This window comes from Anguilla rostrata, chromosome 5 (genome assembly GCF_018555375.3).
Source record: "Anguilla rostrata isolate EN2019 chromosome 5, ASM1855537v3, whole genome shotgun sequence".
NCBI classification, from domain to species: Eukaryota; Metazoa; Chordata; class Actinopteri; order Anguilliformes; family Anguillidae; genus Anguilla; species Anguilla rostrata.
In genome coordinates, this window is record NC_057937.1 from 59,091,981 (window position 1) to 59,111,440 (window position 19,460).

At 40.4% G+C, this 19,460-nt stretch overlaps 1 protein-coding gene and 1 long non-coding RNA gene across 4 annotated transcripts in view; one reads left to right on the top strand and one right to left on the bottom strand.

Annotated features, from left to right (window-relative positions):
- Window positions 1-19,460, top strand: part of necab2 (N-terminal EF-hand calcium binding protein 2) — a 156,007-nt gene that overhangs the window by 95,510 nt on the left and 41,037 nt on the right. The window lies entirely within an intron of this gene.
- Window positions 13,778-15,905, bottom strand: LOC135255794 (uncharacterized). Its single transcript, XR_010330271.1, has 2 exons — window positions 15,816-15,905; window positions 13,778-15,260 (listed from the first exon to the last, which is right to left on the bottom strand). It is a non-coding gene; the product is annotated as an uncharacterized LOC135255794 (long non-coding RNA).

Below are 19,460 nucleotides of genomic sequence, written 5' to 3' on the forward strand. Positions count from 1 at the left end.
AGTCTCGTTGGCACATTTTCATATCAAATCAATGAGGAAAAACATGACAAATAAAACTAGTGGCTTAACAATTATTTAGGGGCTGCAGTACATTTCCGGGGTGGCTAAGGGCCCTTAGAATAAGTCTGGCAACACCACTGCTTTGTTATAATAAACTTGAGTTCTTTAAATATATTTGGGAGTCCTCTACGATTGTTCCATTGCGGTATGACTTAATGGCTGACATTTGCAATGCTGCTTGGCCAGTATCACACGGTGATGTCTTGACAACTAAACCTCATTTTAAATAAAACGTTTTGACCATGAAAATGATTCATTTTAATAATGTTTTATTGTATTTCATTTATTCATAAAGCACAGACAGTACAGGCAAATACAGAATGATTTTCTGACTCAGCAAGACATGATGCATGAGGTCACATTATGTTCTCTGTGTTTATAATAGGTACTAACACACTGAGCAACTGTAAAGCATAAATTATGCGGCAGCAATAGGTGTACATTCATATGAGGTCATGCATATCACTGTAAAAAATATCAGGGAATTATTTAAGTGATAAGTTGATGAATGCAAGTTATTCTAAGAGTTGTAGATTACAATTTGATCCTTGATTAATTCGCTAGTCAGTGAAAGATCAGGAGGGATGAAATGTAGCCTATGAGGAGATTCTCTGTCATATGATCTGACTGACTGCACAGATCATGGTTTAAAAACTACAAATGCAGATGTTCACACACAAGAAGGTGGGTTACCTTCTGGACTGAGGCTGCTAGTTTAGCTGTGAGATAAGTTACCTGGACAGTCAGTCGATGTGACTTCCTGAAGCGTTATTAAACTTTGTTATTAATATTTCAGTGGTAAAACTTAAGTTAATGTGCTGTGTTTACTTAGTAGAAAAAATCCTCTTCCTGGCTTATTAATTGGAGACCTTTTTTTCAGCACCCAAAAAAAAGTATGATCCTAAAATTTGTGCTTCAAACCCAAATTGCACGTGGTGAGTATCAGTTGGTTTTCTGGACTAATGTTGCTGAAACGTTCAGCAACATTTTTAATTTCAACCAAAGATATTGGACCATATTTATAAATGTTCTTTACATGTTTTTGCCAGTCTCTTTCAATCAGTCGTCTTGTGGTATGTTTGCTTCCATTCGTACCTGATGGATCATCATGTGCTGATGAAAAGCCAGGCTGTGGATGAATATCTTCCAATCTGTCCAACTGCTGTTTTGTGCCTTCACTGTCCTCTCAAAATGGCCGACCAGCGAGTGGTTAAGTCTTTGTTCGTAGCGTTCGGTCTCCTCCTTCATGCGTTGGGGGTCGTTGGCGATCAGTGGGACTAGTTTCAGGTAGTCGCTGACAACTGTCCCGATCTCGGAGATGTGGTCGCCTTCACGCTCTCTGAAAATTTGGTGGATGAAATGGGTCGACCCGGTCTGGTTCTTGGCCTGCTGGGCCAGGACGTCGAACAGGAAAGACTGGGCCAGAGCCACCACGCCCCCCTGCGTCACCTTCCCGCTCTCTCCCAGAGTGGCCCGCAGGCCGTGGTTGAACACGCCGAGCTGCTCTGGAGAGAGCAAGCTGCGCACGTCCATGTATGGGAGCTCAGGTGAGTGGACGAGTCGGGCGAGTCCAATATCAGTCCAATGTTTAGTGATAAGAGCTAACCGGAATCACAAGAAAATTGAATGTTTTCCACCCATTTCCAGTATTCATAGTTTATATGCGCTGACAAGCAACATTATTTACCTAAATCTTTTCATTCTGTTTTCCACAAGCAACACACTCACATATACACTCAAAATGAAAAACACACATGCACGCACACACACACACACACACACTCACACAAAAACACACACATTTAGCATTTACACAGTTGTCTGATTCTTCTGTCTAGATTATTTGCCTACGTAGCCAAAAGAATTTGCTAAAACACTGTGAGCTGGTTGACTACAACATTGACCCTCATCTGCCACAATTTATCACTGAATGCGCCTACACTCTGGTGGTCTAGTTTAACAATATTTAAGTAGCTTGACAGTCAGTGCGTTTACATGCACAGTTGAAATCGATCTATTTTAATAGCTTGATTTGGCCAAAAATGAGATTTAATTGGATTATTGTCGTTGTCCCAATATACATGAGTCGGAAAGAATTGATTTATTGACCGAAGTGTGTCTGACGAAGGCTTCTTATAAATACTGCTTCCTCCAATTTTGTTGCAACTTTTTTGAATAGTTCGCCATTCCGCATTTTTCTTACATCCATGTATTTTAGGATATTTAACTCCTCTAATTGCGATACCATGAAATTGGTCTCCTCGTCCATCCAGAAATGTGTCTTTTTCGCCATGATACTAGGGAGGGCAAAGCGGAGCTTTAGAATGTCGCCAGCAGTGTATGCGCGTGAGCTCGTCTATGCATTTCTCACAGAAAAGGTTGTTTGTCACCTTTTTTTAGTTCATTACAGTGGTGATAGAAATGTCAATAATTAAGTGGTACTGTGCTGTTAGCCTTTATTGATCGCCGTACAAGGTTAATGTGAAGTAGCTAGCATAATCAGACAGCACTAACCCATAAAAATATACTTTGAATGGTACTTGCTCAATTGAACGGTAAATGTGAAAAACATTCGATTATAGTCAGCGGCACCAAAATCTTCTGCCACACCATCAATAGACGGCAAAGTGCAAGTAGAAGATTGAATTAAATCTTTTAAAGTAATATATTTTCTGAAACGTTATCGATTCCGCTTGGCCACTGTGAGCGTATAGTTGTTATGTAAATTACAGAACATGCGCAGAACGCCTAGGCCAACTTTTGGCCTATTGAAGCATATACATGCCGTAATAAATCGACTCCCAACCGCATTATCTAGGTATGTTAGTCAGACTCTGAAAAAAATCGACTTTGTACAATTTCAGTCGGACTACAATGTTCACATGATTTTTAAAAATCCAGTTTTAGCCGTACTAAAACAATAAATTGACTTTTTCAAACATCATGTAAACCCACTGAGTGTCAGTTATACCGTTTCTTTAAGTGGGGTGTATGTACACTTTTACAGCCCACTCCCTGTAGCGGTCGTTTGAGGTGAGAAGTCACAACGTTCAATGCGTGCGAGCCAGAGGTGGGTAGTAACGCGTTATATTTACTCCGTTACATTTACTTAAGTAACTTTTTGAATAAATTGTACTTGTAAGAGTAGTTTTAATGCAACATACTTTTCACTTTTACTCGAGTACATTTGCGAAGAAAAAATGTTACTTTTACTCCGTTATATTCGGCTACATTCCGCTTGTTACTTTTATTTTTTACCCATTTTTTTATTCAACGCACGTCCTGTTTGTTTCTTTCTCTCAGAGAGACTTCAGCCAAGGGTGACTGGTCTTTGCTTTGGCGCCGTCATAGCCCCACATGACTCCGTTTCACCAATCAAACGTAGCCAGTCACAGCACACAGAAGGATGAGTGGGCGAGAACAATGGCTGAAACAACGGCGGGTGATTCGTAGGAGGCAGAACACCCCTGGCCTCACGTTCAAACTATGTTTTACTTACAGGCTACCAAAAACAGTAGTTACATTATGCGCTGCCTTCTTTGTCTGCCTAGAAATGTGGACATTTCAGCCTACAAGAACTCAACTTCGAACTTGAGAAAATATGTGGCGGTAAGTTGTAGGTTAGTTTTGGCTGTGGATAGCTAACTATTTGACTGAGTGGTCATTTATTGTCTTGGACAATCCGTTTGTGAAATATAAGCGCATTCGTGACGCCTGGGTATCTTCCAAAATAGCTGCGCGTAATACCACACCTGTTGTTTACGTCGTTGTCGCCCTTTTTAGTACGGTCTGGCTTGATTGACGATTCATTTATTCAGTAGGTGAGAGTATAAGCTTTCTAACGATGTATAACATGTATAATTTTGCTTTTGGAATAGCGTTTTTTAGGTCTATAGGCTATATATATTTCTCGGCACAGAAAAAAATCGCGAAAGTACTGAAAAAATTACCTCCCGAGGATAACAAGGACGTTTTTTTCTACATAACTAGGTACAGGTTGTTACTTATATTTTATATAGACTACCGTTGAAAATCTGATGTTTTTCTGTCTACCGAACGAACCCGGTCGATAGATACTCACACTAAAGTAGTAGTAGGCTACTGAAATATTATGATCCAGATTAACCAGTAGGCTAATATCAGCAACATTTTTCGAGCTAGCCACTTCAATTGAATTCTCCTTTTTGCTGTCAGAAGAGCAGTGGAAGGCAACGATAGCTTGGAAAATATGAATTGCAGTTTGGATAGCTTTCAGTGTAGCCTACTGTCAACCCCATAACAAAGTTGCCATTTCATTGTAAACAGTCGTGTCTGTTTTTTTCTCCATTATTTTCGCGCTGTGTAGCCTACTCAGTTAGGCAACATTTATGGAGCCAGTCATGTTTGTGGTGGCTACTCCATAGGCAAGGGGTGTATTTCAAATTAAATGAAAAGATGGGCAGTGGCGAGAATAAAACGGCCGTTTATAATTCAAAACGGGACCCGACGATTAGCACCGATGTATTCAATATAGCTCGTTACGCTCGTTAAAAGTACATATCTTTAAAGGAGTAACATGGTGGTTGAACGTGACACTTCCCAGTTGTCTTTAGGCAACAAAAAAACAAATGTGCATTTTTTTTTAATTATTCAGTCATTTCAATGTACTTTAAAACGTATTTTTCTAAGCCTAAATTTCCCACTATAAAAGTTCACCCGAACCATCTGGGCGTGGTAATGAGAACTGTCAGTTAGCTATGATTGACAGACCGTGCCCCGTTACCATAGCTACCCTCGTGATACGCGCTCTTTTTGAGACACTTATCACAAGCTAGCTAGCATAGTAGTATATCAAGTATCGATAGATAGCTAAGGTAAGGACGTTGACTTATATCCAATTATAATTTTTGCTATCTAGCTAGCCAAGTTAAGATAAACGCACAACTATAACGTCCTCGTAAAAGCAAACTAGGTAGCTAACGTTATCGATAACATTGCCTTATGAAAGCAAACTACCTAGCTAGCTAACGTTAGCTAGCTAGCTAAATGAATATAACCAGAAATAATCTAATAGTCCTAAAAGGCACTCTAATTTAAGCGAACCTAACGTTAGTCAAATATTTGCATTGTCTTGCCTGTAAGCCAGCGGCGCAAACTATGGGTCTCGAGTTATCCATGGGTTTACGGGGTGTGGAAAGGGGAGTGGTTACTGTGTTCCAGACGCACCAAGTTGACAACTTTCTCAACCGGTTGAAAATAGGACGATACATTTAAAACGCATATTTCTCCAAAAATACAGAACGGACATATTTAATACTGTACTCATTGTGTTTCTTCAATGCCTCTTGTGCAAATAGCACATAAAACCGAGAAAGTGTGAAAATCACCATGGTACTCCTTTAAACTAAAAAAACAACAACTGATATTTACATATTGCGTTATTCATTAACACTGTACCACTTTATTTATATACCAACTCCTGTGTACCATTTTCCTATGACATGATTTCAGTTTCCAATCCGAGAGAGTAGCCTACACTAGACTGTCATCCACCATTACCGTTGTTTTTGACCGTTTTCGCGAAAGGAATTATGGTATTTTTCCCAGTCGGAGCATGCACGGATGCACACTTCAAATTTAGATCAAATGGAGTGCGCATCCGGGTACTTTATCCATGCTCCGCACTACCGAACTTCGGTTTGGACTCGCACTCCAAGATGGAGGCATGCTCGCTATGCGCTCTGGGAGCATGGAAGTGTGCGGTTTGGAACACAGCCAAAGTTTGTTTACGCTAAGCCGGAAGTTCTGCACATATTCCGCGCAAGGCATCATGGGACTTTGGAATATTGTGGATAAGTGCATCATAAGGTACAATAATGGTGCGACAAAGCATTATGTTTTCCACATATAAAGTTTCTGTTTAAATTTGAGCAGGCTCCTCTTTGTTGTGATGATGAGTCTATTTTAATGGATAAATCCCCTGTAGCCTCATTGATATTTTTTCTGTCAACGGAGGGTTCACCCCAACAAACTGCTGAGGTATACAGACTTAATAGAGTACAACAGAAAGCGAAAATCCTCCTCTTCTGACGAACCTCCTGTGTATTGTTTTATTTAAAGGGATATGATTTAGGCCATATTTGAATTTGCACATGGCTATTTTATATTTTGTTTATTTCTATTGGACAAGCATTTACAATTTTATATTTTGGACATTTGGATTTTTACGCTCATCGTGCTCTGCTTATTTCAACATTAAATCAGATTATATGAAGTAACTCAGTACTTGAGTAATCTTCACAAGATACTTTCTTACTGTTACTCAAGTAATTATTTGGATGACTACTTTTACTTCTACTTGAGTCATTATTATTTTAAAGTAACAATACTTTTTCTTGAGTACAGTTTTTGGCTACTCTACCCACCTCTGCGTGCGCCACACTGCACTCTGACCAATGGCTTTGCTCAATTAGGGTTGCAGAAGCCTCGACAGGGTCCTTGTGCCAGCTTTTTCCATGTGTGGTATAATTTTGGATTCTCCATGGCACATTTTCATGTCAAGTGGATCAGGAAAAACATTATGGGCTCTATTTTAAGGAATAAATGGCGCATGGGCGCAGTCAGTTTACCCGGCGTGTGGTAGCACTGGGCGGGGCTAGTGATTGTTGGTATTTTTGTGACCTGAGGCGAGGAGCATACAGCTCAAAGCGCATGCCAAATCAGGAAAATGGGCTTGACTATACTGAATATATTACCAGTGGGTGTGGTGCAGCTGCATTCATAAGTAGTCAATCAAATGACCTCTTTTTAATTCCCTTTAAGAGCCGTGCACATTGCACTGGACTTACTGCCAGTTTTCGTAGTGTGTGGCTGCAATGGAAGAGGAGGAAAAGGATACACTGAAAAGATTATTCTCTGAATCAGACGATTTATTCTAACTCAAAAATTAAGTTTGAACTAATATCATAATTTACAGTAATTAGTTTGAATTTGTTCAAATTTTCTTCCATCTGAATTCCAATTAAACATTGCATAAATATTTTTTTTTATTGGCCTGTTGTTATTTCCCATTAAACCTGTAGCTACATATTTGAAACGAGCTTTGCTATAATTAGTAAATAATGACAATAGTACCTTGAGGTTTTATTAAACTTAAGGGGCTAAGCGCCCCTTAAAATCGGTCTGACGAGACCACTGCTATGTAATAATAAATTTGAGATCTTGGAATACATTTGAGGGTGCTCTCTCCGATTGTTCCATTGAGGCATTACCGAATATCTGATATTTGCAGTCTGGACTGGGGCTGCTACATTAGCTGTGAGATACGTTAGCTGGACAGCCAGTCGGTGTTACATCCTAAAGCATGGTTAAAGCCTTGCTAATGATACTGTTTCAGTGGTGATACTTAAGCACATGTGCTACATTTTTTCAGTAGAAAAAATCCTCATTCTGCTTCAGAAAAAGGGGAGCATGTCTTTGGAAGGTCAAAAAGAAGGCCATTCCCTGAGCAATTACATCAAGTATGAAGTTCTTAATTAGCATTGTGTCTGTGTCCTCACACCTAGTTAGTAACTGGTGATTTTCTGGACTAATGCTCCTCAGACGTTCGACTATATTTGTCATTTCATCCAAATTGAATTGATTTTTTTTGGCAAACTTATCCGTAAAATTTTCCCAGTCTTTTTCAATCAGTTGTTCCAGTGATATGTCTGCTCCCATTCGTACCTGATGGATCATCATGTGCTGATGAAACGCCAGACCGTGGGTGAATATCTTCCAATCTGTCCAACTGCTGTTTTGTGCCTTGACTGTCCTCTCAAAATGGCCGACCAGCGAGTGGTTGAGTCTTTGTTCGTAGCGTTCGGTCTCCTCCTTCATGCTTTGGGGGTCGCTGGCGATCAGCGGGACTAGTTTCAGGTAGTCGCTGATTACTGTCCCGATCTCTGAGCTGTTGTCGCCTTCGCGCTCTCTGAAAATTCGGTGGATGAAATGGGTCGACCCGGTCTGGTTCTTGGCCTGCTGGGCCAAGACGTCGAACAGGAAGGACAGGGCCAGGGCTACCACGCCCACGCCCCCCTGCGTCACCTTCCCGCTCTCTCCCAGTGTGGCCCGCAGGCTGTGGTTGAACACGCCGAGCTGCTCTGGAGAGAGCGAGCTGCGCACATCCATGTAGTCGGAGCTCAGGTGAGTGGACGATTTGGGCGAGAGGTAACCGGTGAACGAGCGATCCATCTGAGGGTCGGGAATCACACCCACATCCCGACCCAGGCTATACACTTCATGACACTCGTTGTTTCCCATTTTCCTGCTGTCTATCCTACACAGAGCTGCTGTATATGTACTGTCTGGAAACTGTACAATCGATATCAGTCCAACGTTCAGTGATAAGAGCTAACCGGGATCAGAAAAAATGGAATGTTTTCTACCCATTTCCAGTATTCATAGTTTATCTGTGCTGATAAGCAACATTATTTACCTAAATCTTTTCATTCTCTTTTTCACAAGCAGCACACACATATACACTCAAAAAAAAAACACATGCACGCACACACAGACAAACACATACACACACACATACACACTCACAGAAAAACACACACATTTAGCATTTACGCAGTTGTCTGTTTATTCTGTCTAGATTATTTGCCTATGTAGCCAAAAGAATTTGCTAAAATACTGTGAACTGGTTGACTACAACATTGACCTACATTTGCCACAATTTAATTGAATGCCTCTACACTTTGGTGGTCTAGTTTTACAATATTCAGTTATACTCGTTCTTTAAGTGGAGTATATGTACACTTGTACAGCCCACTCTCTCAAATTATAACCAGGTAAGATCATACAATGCCAGTGATACCGTTCAGAGATGTAATATTACTCCATTTTGCTCCAAGCAAAGAAATAAAAATTATAACTCACCAGTCCATGATTAATTCACAAAACTGGCATGGCTGATGTGAACTGAGCGGGATTGAATGGGTTGTGTTTTCATCTTGTTTTAAATGCACTTTTTTCGATTATTTAACTCCTGGTTCCAATTCAGCATAGGCTTGACTTGTATTGTTATTTACTCATTGACCTTGTTTAAGAAATGAAACAGCAAGTCTCTCCCCACACGACACGGTTGTAACATCTACGTTTAGAATATAAGAATGTAAATAGAACGTACATATAGAAAGGTATAGAATTGGTAAAACCTAGTTTCCGCCCCACACATGATTTATAACCGGCTAACGAATAACGTAAAGCCCACAGAAGGTCGGGATTGGCCGAAAAAGTTTTTTGTTACTCTTCTCTGTTGTCATGACTACATAGACAAAGTTAGTGTATTTAAAACATGACGAAGCCGTCATGCATCGAATCCTACACGCATACCGTTTTGGGAAATAAAAGAAAAAAGATGTGGCCTTCCTAATTCATTGCTGGTTGAAACATCCATGCGCAGTATGCTCTTATCAACCATGTTTTGTTCTGTAAATATTGCAGATATTGATGATTTATGCAGGCCTAGTTATTTTGAGATGACAGTAAATTTTAGGCTAAAGCTCCTTAAAATCGGTCTGGCGACACCGCTGCCATGTAATATTAAATTTGAGTTTGTCTCACATGGACTGGGAGTATTTATTCTGTGCTGAAAGTTATACAGTTGATATCAGTCCTAAGTTCACTGATAAGAACTGACCCAAAATTTTTAAAAAACAACAAAAAAAAAAGAAAACGTCATCCACCTATTGCCAATATTTGAAGTTTATTTGTAATACATGTGTGTTGTAAAATTTTGGAGTCTCACTGGCACATTTTCATAACAAATCAATTCGGAAAAACATGACAAACAAAACTAGTGGCTTAAAAATTATTTAGGGGCTAAAGTACATTTCAGGGGTGGCTAAGAGCCCTTAAAAATTTTCTTCCATCTAAATTTAAATAAAACATTGCATCAATATTTTTTATCCGTTAGTTTGTATTTTCCATTAAACCTGTAGCCATATATCTGAAATGTGCTTTGCTATAATAAAGACATAATGACAATAGTACTTTGAAATTTTATTAAACTTAAGGGGCTAAATGCCCCTTAAAATCGGTCTGACGAGACCACTGCTATGTAATAATACATTTGAGATCTTGGAATACATTTGAGAGTGCTCTCTCCGATTGTTCCATTGAGGCATTACCGAATATCTGATATTTGCAGTCTGGACTGGGGCTGCTACTTTAGCTGTGAGATAAGTTAGCTGGACAGCCAGTCGGTGTCACGTGCTAAAGCATGTTTAAAGCCTTGCTAATGATACTGTTTCAGTGGTGATAATTAAGTCCATGTACTACATTTTTTCAGTAGAAAAAATGCTCATTCTGCCTCAGAAAAAGGGGAGCATGTCTTTGGAAGGCCCAAAAGAAGGTCATTCCCTCCATGATTACATCATATATAAAGTGGCTCATTAGTATTGGGCCTATGTCCTTGCACCTAGTTAGCAACTGGTGCTTTTCTGGGCTAATGCTCCTCAGACGTTCAACTATGTTTGTCATTTCATCCAAATTGAGTTGACCTTTTTTGGCAAACTTATCCGTACAATTTTCCCAGTCTCTTTCAAACAGTCGTTCTTGTGGTATGCCTGTTCCCATTCGTACCTGATGGATCATCATGTGCTGATGAAACGCCAGGCCGTGGATGAATATCTTCCAATCTGTCCAACTGCTGTTTTGTGCCTTGACTGTCCTCTCAAAGTGGCCGATCAGTGAGTGGTTGAGTCTTTGTTCGTAGCGTTCGGTCTCCTCTTTCATGCGTTGGGGATTGTTGGCGATCAGCAGGACTAGTTTCAGGTAGTCAATGATTACTGTCCCGACCTCTGAGCTGTTGTTGCCTTCGCGCTCTCTGAAAATTCGGTGGATGAAATGGGTCGACCCGGTCTGGTTCTTGGCCTGCTGGGCCAGGACGTCGAACAGGAAGGACAGGGCCAGAGCCACCACGCCCACGCCCCCCTGTGTTACCTTCCCGCTCTCTCCCAGAGTGGCCCGCAGGCTGTGGTTGAACATGCCCAGCTGCTCTGGAGAGAGCGAGCGGTGCACGTCCATGTAGTGGGAGCTCAGGTGAGTGGACGAGTTGGGCGAGAGGTAACCGGTGAACGAGCGATCCATCTGAGGGTCGGGAATCACTCCTACATCTCTACCCAGGCTGTAGACTTGCTTCTGAAGAAAGTCAGTGCATTGGCCGATTCCCACCATGTTTTCCATTTTTCTTGCTGTCTGCTTGCCCGTCTCTCTCTTAAAGCTGAAATTCAGTTAGTCTTCTTCTCTAGGGAATTTGTCTTACATGGACTGGGTATATTTATTCTGTGCTGAAAGTTATACAGTCGATATCAGTCCAAAGTTCAGCGATAAGAACGGACCCAAATCAGCAACAAAAAAAAGACAAAAAAAATTGTCCACCTATTGCCAATATCCGTAGTTTATTTGCAATAAATGTGTGTCTTATTTTTTTGGAGTCTCATTGGCACATTTTCATATCAAATCAATTAGGAAAAACATGACAAAACTAGTTTCTTCAAAATTATTTAGGGGCTACAGTAAATTTCATGGGTGGCTAAGAGCCGTTAGAATAAGTCTCGCAAAACCACTGCTATGTAATAATCAGAGGAGGGTAGTAACGCGTTATATTTACTCCGTTACATTTACTTAAGTAACTTTTTGAATAAATTGTACTTGTAAGAGTAGTTTTAATGCAACATTATTTTCACTTTTACTCGAGTATATTTGCGAAGAAATAATGTAACTTTTACTCTGTTATATTCGGCTACATTCCGCTCGTTGCTTTTATTTTTTACACAATTTTTTATTCAACGCACGTTCTGTTTGTTTCTTTCTCTCAGAGAGACTTCAGCCAAAGAGGCTGACTGGTCTTTGCTTTGCCTCTGTCATAGCCCCACATGACTCCGTTTCACCAATCAAACGTAGCCAGTCACAGCACACAGAAGGATGAGTGGGCGAGAACAATGGCTGAAACAACGGCGGGTGATTCGTAGGAAGCAGAACACCCCTGGCCTCACGTTCAAACTATGTTTTACTTACAGGCTACCAAAAACAGTAGTTACATTATGCGCTGCCTTCTTTGTCTGCCTAGAAATGTGGACATTTCAGCCTACAAGAACTCAACTTCGAACTTGAGAAAATATGTGGCGGTAAGTTGTAGGTTAGTTTTGGCTGTGGATAGCTAACTATTTGACTGAGTGGTCATTTATTGTCTTGGACAATCTGTTTGTGAAATATAAGCGCATTCGTGGCGCCTGGTTATCTTCCAAAATAGCTGCGCGTAATACCACACCTGTTGTTTCCGTCGTTGTCGCCCTTTTTAGTACAGTCTGGCTTGATTGACAATTATTTTATTCAGTAGGTGAGAGTATAAGCTTTCTAACGATGTATAACATGTATAATGTTGCTTTTGGAATGGCGTTTTTTAGGTCTATATATATATATTTCCCGGCACAGAAAAAAATCGCGAAAGTACTGAGAAAATTACCTCCGGAGGATAACAAGCAAGGACGTTTTTTTCTACATAACTAGGTACAGGTTGTTACTTATATTTTATATAGACTACAGTTGAAAATCTGATGTTTTTCTGTCTACCGAACGAACCCGGTCGATAGATACTCACACTAAAGTAGTAGTAGGCTACTGAAATATTATGATCTAGATTAACCAGTAGGCTAATATCAGCAACTTTTTTCGAGCTAGCTACTTCAATTGAATTCTCCTTTTTGCTGTCAGAAGAGCGGTGAAAGGCAAAGATAGCTTGGAAAATATGAATTGCAGTTTGGATAGCTTTCAGTGTACTGTCAACCCCATAACAAAGTTGCCATTTCATTGTAAACAGTCGTGTCTGTTTTTATTTTTCATTATTTTCGCGCTCTGTAGCCTACTCAGTTTATGGAGCCAGTCATGTTTGTGGTGGCTACTCCATAGGCAAGGGGTGTATTTCAAATTAAATGAAAAGATGGGCAGTGGCGAGAATAAAACGGCCGTTTATAATTCAAAACGGGACCCGACGATTAGCACCGATGTATTCAATATAGCTCGTTACACTCGTTAAAAGTACATATCTTTAAAGGAGTAACATGGTGGTTGAACGTGACACTTCCCAGTTGTCTTTAGGCAACAAAAAAACAAATGTGCATTTTTTTATTATTCAGTCATTTCAATGTACTTTAAAACGTATTTTTCTAAGCCTAAATTTCCCACTATAAAAGTTCACCCGAACCGTCTGGGCGTGGTAATGAGAACTGTCAGTTAGCTATGATTGACAGACCGTGCCCCGTTACCATAGCTACCCTCATGATACGCGCTCTTTTTGAAACACTTATCACAAGCTAGCTAGCTTAGTAGTATACCAAGTATCGATAGATAGCTAAGGTAAGGACGTTGACTTATATCCAATTAAAATTTTTGCTATCTAGCTAGCCAAGTTAAGATAAACGCACAACTATAACGTCCTCATAAAAGCAAACTAGCTAGCTAACGTTATCGATAACATTGCCTTATGAAAGCAAACTACCTAGCTAGCTGGTAATAATAAATTTGAGTTCTTTAAATGTATTTGGGGTTTTCTCCGATTGTTCCATTGCGGTATTACTTAATATCTGACATTTGCAATGCTGCTTGGGCAGTATCACACAGGGTGTAATGTCTTGACAACTAAAATTAACCTCATTTGAAATTTAAAAAAAAAATTTGACCAAGTAAATGATTCATTTAAATTATGTTTTATTATATTTCATTTATTTACATAGTACAGACAGTACAGTCTACTACAGAATTATTTCCTGACTCAGCACGACATGATGCATGAGATCACATTATGTTCTCTGTGTTTGTAATAGGTACTAACACACTGAACAACTGTAAAGCATAAATTTTGCTAGACCAATAGGTGTACATTCACATGAGGTCATGCGTATTACTGTAAAAATATTCAGAAATTACTGAAGTGCTAAGTTGAACAATTCAAGCGACTTTAAGAGTTGGAGATTACAACAATTCATTCATTTCTCGGTGTTGAATTTGATTCGTGTGGCATTTGGTAGTCAGTGAAAGATCAAGAGAAGTGAAAGGTGGTTACTGTGGAGATTCTCTATCATAGGACCTGACTGACTTCGTAGATCATGGTTTACAAACTGTGAATGCAGATATGCTATCTTAGCTGTGAGATTAATTAGCTGGACAGGCAGTCAGCGTAATTTCCCAAAGCATTACTCAACCTGGCTAGTGATATTCCAGTTGTGATCCATAAGCCTATGTGCTACATTTTCTTAGTAAAAAAAATCGTCATTCTGGCTAAGAAAAAGGGAAGAATTCTTTTTGAAGGCATTAAAGACATCATCAATCTTATTATGTTCTAGTTCAGAGACAAAGAATATCAGTAGTATTTGTTCTATATTATTGCACCTGGTGAATAAAAATTGATTTTCTGGACTAATGCTCATCAGCTCTTGAGCTACATTTGTAATTTCAACAAAAGATATTGTTTTATTTTTATAATCGTCCTTTGCATATCTATCCCAGTGAGCTAATTGTTCCAGTGGTATGTCTGCTCCCATTCGTACCCGATGGATCATCATGTGCTGATAAAACAACCCTCCGTGGAGGAATATCTTCCAATCTGTCCAACTGCTGTTTTGTACCTTGACTGTCCTCACAAAATGGTCGACCAGTGAGTGGTTGAGTCTTTGTTCGTAGCGTTCGGTCTCCTCTTTCATGCGTTGGGGGTCGTTGGCGATCAGTGGGACTAGTTTCAGGTAGTCGCTGATTACTGTCCCAATCTCGGAGATGTGGTCGCCTTCGCGCTCTCTGAAAATTTGGTGGATGAAATGGGTCGACCCGGTCTGGTTCTTGGCCTGCTGGGCCAGGACGTCAAACAGGAAGGACAGGGCCAGGGCTACCAGGCCCACGCCCCCCTGCGTCACCTTCCCGCTCTCTCCCAGAGTGGCCCGCAGGCTGTGGTTGAACACGCCCAGCTGCTCTGGAGAGAGCGAGCTGCGCACATCCATGTAGTGGGAGCTCAGGTGAGTGGACGAGTTGGGCAAGAGGTAACCGGTGAACGTTCGGTCCATCTGAGGGTCGGGTATCATGCCCACATCCCGACCCAGGCGATACACTTCATGACACTCTTGGTTTCCCATTTTCCTGCTGTCTGTCCTACACAGAGCTGCTGTATATGTACTGTCTGGAAGCTGTACAATCAATATCAGTCCAAAGTTCAGTGATAAGAGCTAACCGGAATCAGAAAAAATTGAATGTTTTCTACCCATTTCCAGTATTCATAGTTTATCTGTGCTGATAAGCAACATTATTTACCTAAATCTTTTCATTCTCTTTTTCACAAGCAGCACACACATATACACTCAAAAAAAAAACACACATGCACACACACACACACGCACACATACATACTCACCCAAAAACACACACATTTAGCATTTACACAGTTGTCTGTTTATTCTGTCTAGATTATTTGCCTACGTAGCTGAAAGAATTTGCTAAAACATTGTGAGCTGGTTGACTAGAACATTGAACTTCATTTGCCACAATTTATCTGAATGTGTCTATACTTTGGTGGTCTACCTTTACAATATTCCGTTATACTCTTTCTTTAATTGGAGTGTATGTACACTTGTACACTCTCTCAAATTATAACTAGATAAGATTATACAATGCCAGTGATACTGTTCACAGATGTAATATTACTCCATGTTGCTACAAGTAAAGAAAGAAAAATTATAACTCACCTGTCCATGATTAATTCACCGAACTGGCATAGCTGATGTGAACTGAGCGGGACTGAATAAGTTGTGTTTTCATCTTGTTTTAAATGCACTTTTTTCGATAATTTACCTCCTGGTTCCAAATCAGCATTGGCTTGACCTCTATTGTTTTTTACTCATTGACCTTGTTTAAGCAATGAAACGGCAAGTCTGTTGGCATGCAACACGGTTGTAACATCTACTTTTAGAATATAAGAATGTAAATAGTACGTACATATAGAAAGGTATAAAATTGAAAAAAAAACCTAGTTTCCACCCCACACATGATTTATAACTGGCTAACAAATAACGTAAAGCCCACAGAAGGTCGGGATTGGCCGAAAAAGTTTTTTGTTACTCTTCTCTGTTGTCATGACTACATAGACAAACTTAGTGTATTGAAAACATGACGAAGCCTACATGCATACCGTTTTGGGAAATAAAAGAAAAAAGATGTGGCCTTCCTAATTCATTGCTGGTTGAAACATCCATGCGCAGTATGCTCTTAACAACCACGTTTTGTTCTGTAAATATTGCAGATATTGATGATTTATGCAGGCCTAGTTATTTTGAGGCGACAGTAAATTTTAGGCTAGAGCTCCTTAAAATCGGTCTGGCGACACCGCTGCTATGTAATAATTAATTTGAATTTGTCTCGCATGGACTGGGTGTATTTATTCTGTGCTAAAAGTTATACAGTCGATATCAGTCCTAAGTTCACAGATAAGAACTGACCCAAAAATCTTTTTAAAACAACAAAAAAAGAAAATGTCATCCACCTATTGCCAACATTTGAAGTTTATTTGTAATAAATGTGTGTCGTATGATTTTGGAGTCTCGGTGGCACATTTTCATATCAAATCAATTAGGAAAAACATGACAAACAAAACTAGTGGCTTAAAAATTATTTAGGGGCTAAAGTACATTTCCGGGGTGGCTAAGGGCCCTTAGAATAAGTCTGGCAACACCACTGCTTTGTTATAATAAACTTGAGTTCTTTAAATATATTTGGGAGTCCTCTACGATTGTTCCATTGCGGTATGACTTAATGTGTGACATTTGCAATGCTGCTTGGCCAGTATCACACGGTGATGTCTTGACAACTAAAAACAATTAGTAAAAAATAAAAAAATTGACCAAGAAAATGATTAATTTGAATTATGTTTTATTATATTTTATTTATTTCTATAGTACAGACAGTACAGGCTAATACAGAATGACTTTCTGACTCAGCAAGACATGATGCATGAAAGCACATTGTGCTCTTTGTGTTAATAATAGGTTCTAACACACTGAGTAACTGTAAAGCATACATTATGCAGCAGCAATTGGTGTACATTCACATGAGGTCATGCGTAATGCTGTAAAAATATTTGGAAATTATCTAAGTGCTAGTTGATAAATGCAAGCGATTCTAAGGGTTGTAGATTACAACAATTGAGTCTTTTTGGTGTTGAAATTGATTCATGTTGAATTTGGTAGTCAGTAAAAGATCTTGAGGGATAAAAAGTGTTTTTTTGGTTATTCTCTATCATAAGACCTTACTGACTGCATAGTTCGTGGTTTATAAACTACAAATGCAGATGTTCTGATGAAAAGTAGGTGGGTTACCTTCTGGACTGAGGCTGCCAGTTTAGCTGTGAGATACATTAGCTGGACAGTCCGTCGGCGTGACTTCCTGAAGTGTCATTAAACTTTGTTATTGCTATTTCAGTGGTAAACTTTAAGTTTATGTGCTGCATTCATTCAGTAGAAAAAATCCTCCTTCTGGCTAATTAATTGGGGACCATTTTTCATGAAACCCCAAAAGAAGTACATTCCTGAAATTTGTACATCAAAACCAAATCGGTCCAATAATTCTGAGTCGTCACCTGTGCAATGTTTGAATTTTTCTTGCCATTTGGGACTACTACTCCTCAGACGTTCAAGTACATTTGTAATTTCAGCCAAAGATATTGGACCATATTTATCAATGTCCTTTACATGTTTTTCCCAGTCTCTTTCAATCAGTCGTTCTTGTGGTATGCTTGCTCCCATTCGGACCTGATGGATCATCATGTGCTGGTGAAACGCCAGGCCGTGGATGAATACCTTCCAATCTGTCCAACTGCTGTTTTGTGCCTTGACTGTCCTCTCAAAATGGCCGACCAGCAAGTGGTTCAGTCTTTGTTCGTAGCGTTCGGTCTCCTCCTTCATGCGTTGGGGGTCGTTGGCGATCAGCGGGACTAGTCTCAGGTAGTTGCTGACAGCTGTCCCGATCTCTTCGCGCTCTCTGAAAATTCGGTGGATGAAATGGGTCGACCCCTTCTGGTTCTTGGCCTGCTGGGCCAGGACATCGAACAGGAAGGACAGGGCCAAAGCCACCACACCCACACCCCCCTGCGTTACCTTCCCGCTCTCTCCCAGAGTGGCCCGCAGGCCGTGGTTGAACACGCCGAGCTGCTCTGGAGAGAGCGAGCTGCGCACGTCCATGTAGTCGGAGCTCAGGTGAGTGGACGAGTTGGGCGAGAGGTAACCGGTGAACGTTCGGTCCATCTGAGGGTCGGGTATCACACCCACATCCCGACCCACACTATACACTTCACGGCACTCGTTGTTTCCCATTTTCCTGCTGTCTGTCCTACACAGAGCTGCTGTATATGTACTGTCTGGAAGCCGTACAATCGATATCAGTCCAAAGTTCAATGATAAGAACTAACCGGAATCACAAGAAAAGTAATGTTTTCTACCCATTTCCAGTATTCATAGTTTATCTGTGCTGATAAGCAACATTATTTGCCTAAATCTTTTCATTCTGTTTTCCACAAGCAACACACTCACATATACACTCAAAAAGAAAAACACACATGCACGCACACACACACAAACACATACACACACACATACACACTCACAAAAACACACACATTTAGCATTTACGCAGTTGTCTGATTCTTCTGTCTAGATTATTTGCCTACGTAGCCAAAAGAATTTGCTAAAACACTGTGAGCTGGTTGACTACAACAGAGACACACGTGCACATGCACAGCAATTATACAACTTTTTCCGTGTGTGTTATGATTTTGAAGTGTCCATGGCATATTTTGTTGTTAAGGAGATCAGTAATAACATTATGGGCTCTATTTTCCCAAATCAATGTTGCACGGCGCATGGGTGCAGTCAGTTTGCGTGGCGTGTGGTAGCACTGGGTGTGGCTAGTGATTGTCGGTATTTTTGTGACCACAGTGCATGGCAAATGCACTCTGGGAAATGGGCTTGATTATCCTGAATATATTATCAGTGGCTGTGGTGCAGCTGTATTCATTAGTAGGCAATCAAATGACCTCTTTTTAATTCCCTTTAAGAGCCGTGCACATTGCACTGGACTTACTGCCAGTTTTCGTAGTGTGTGGCTCCAATCAGGGGCAACGTAAGGGGGGGGGCGGGTTAGGATGATTCCAAGGGCCCTGACAGACAGGGGCTCTCCAAAATTTTAGAACATAGGGTTTTCTGGGGTTGAGGGGGCCCAATGTGAGATCTTTTCATGGGGCCCTACATCCCTGGTGGTGCCCCTGGCTGCAATGGAACAGGAGGACAAGGATACACTAAAAAGATTATTCTCTGAATCAGATGATTTGTTCGAACTCAAAA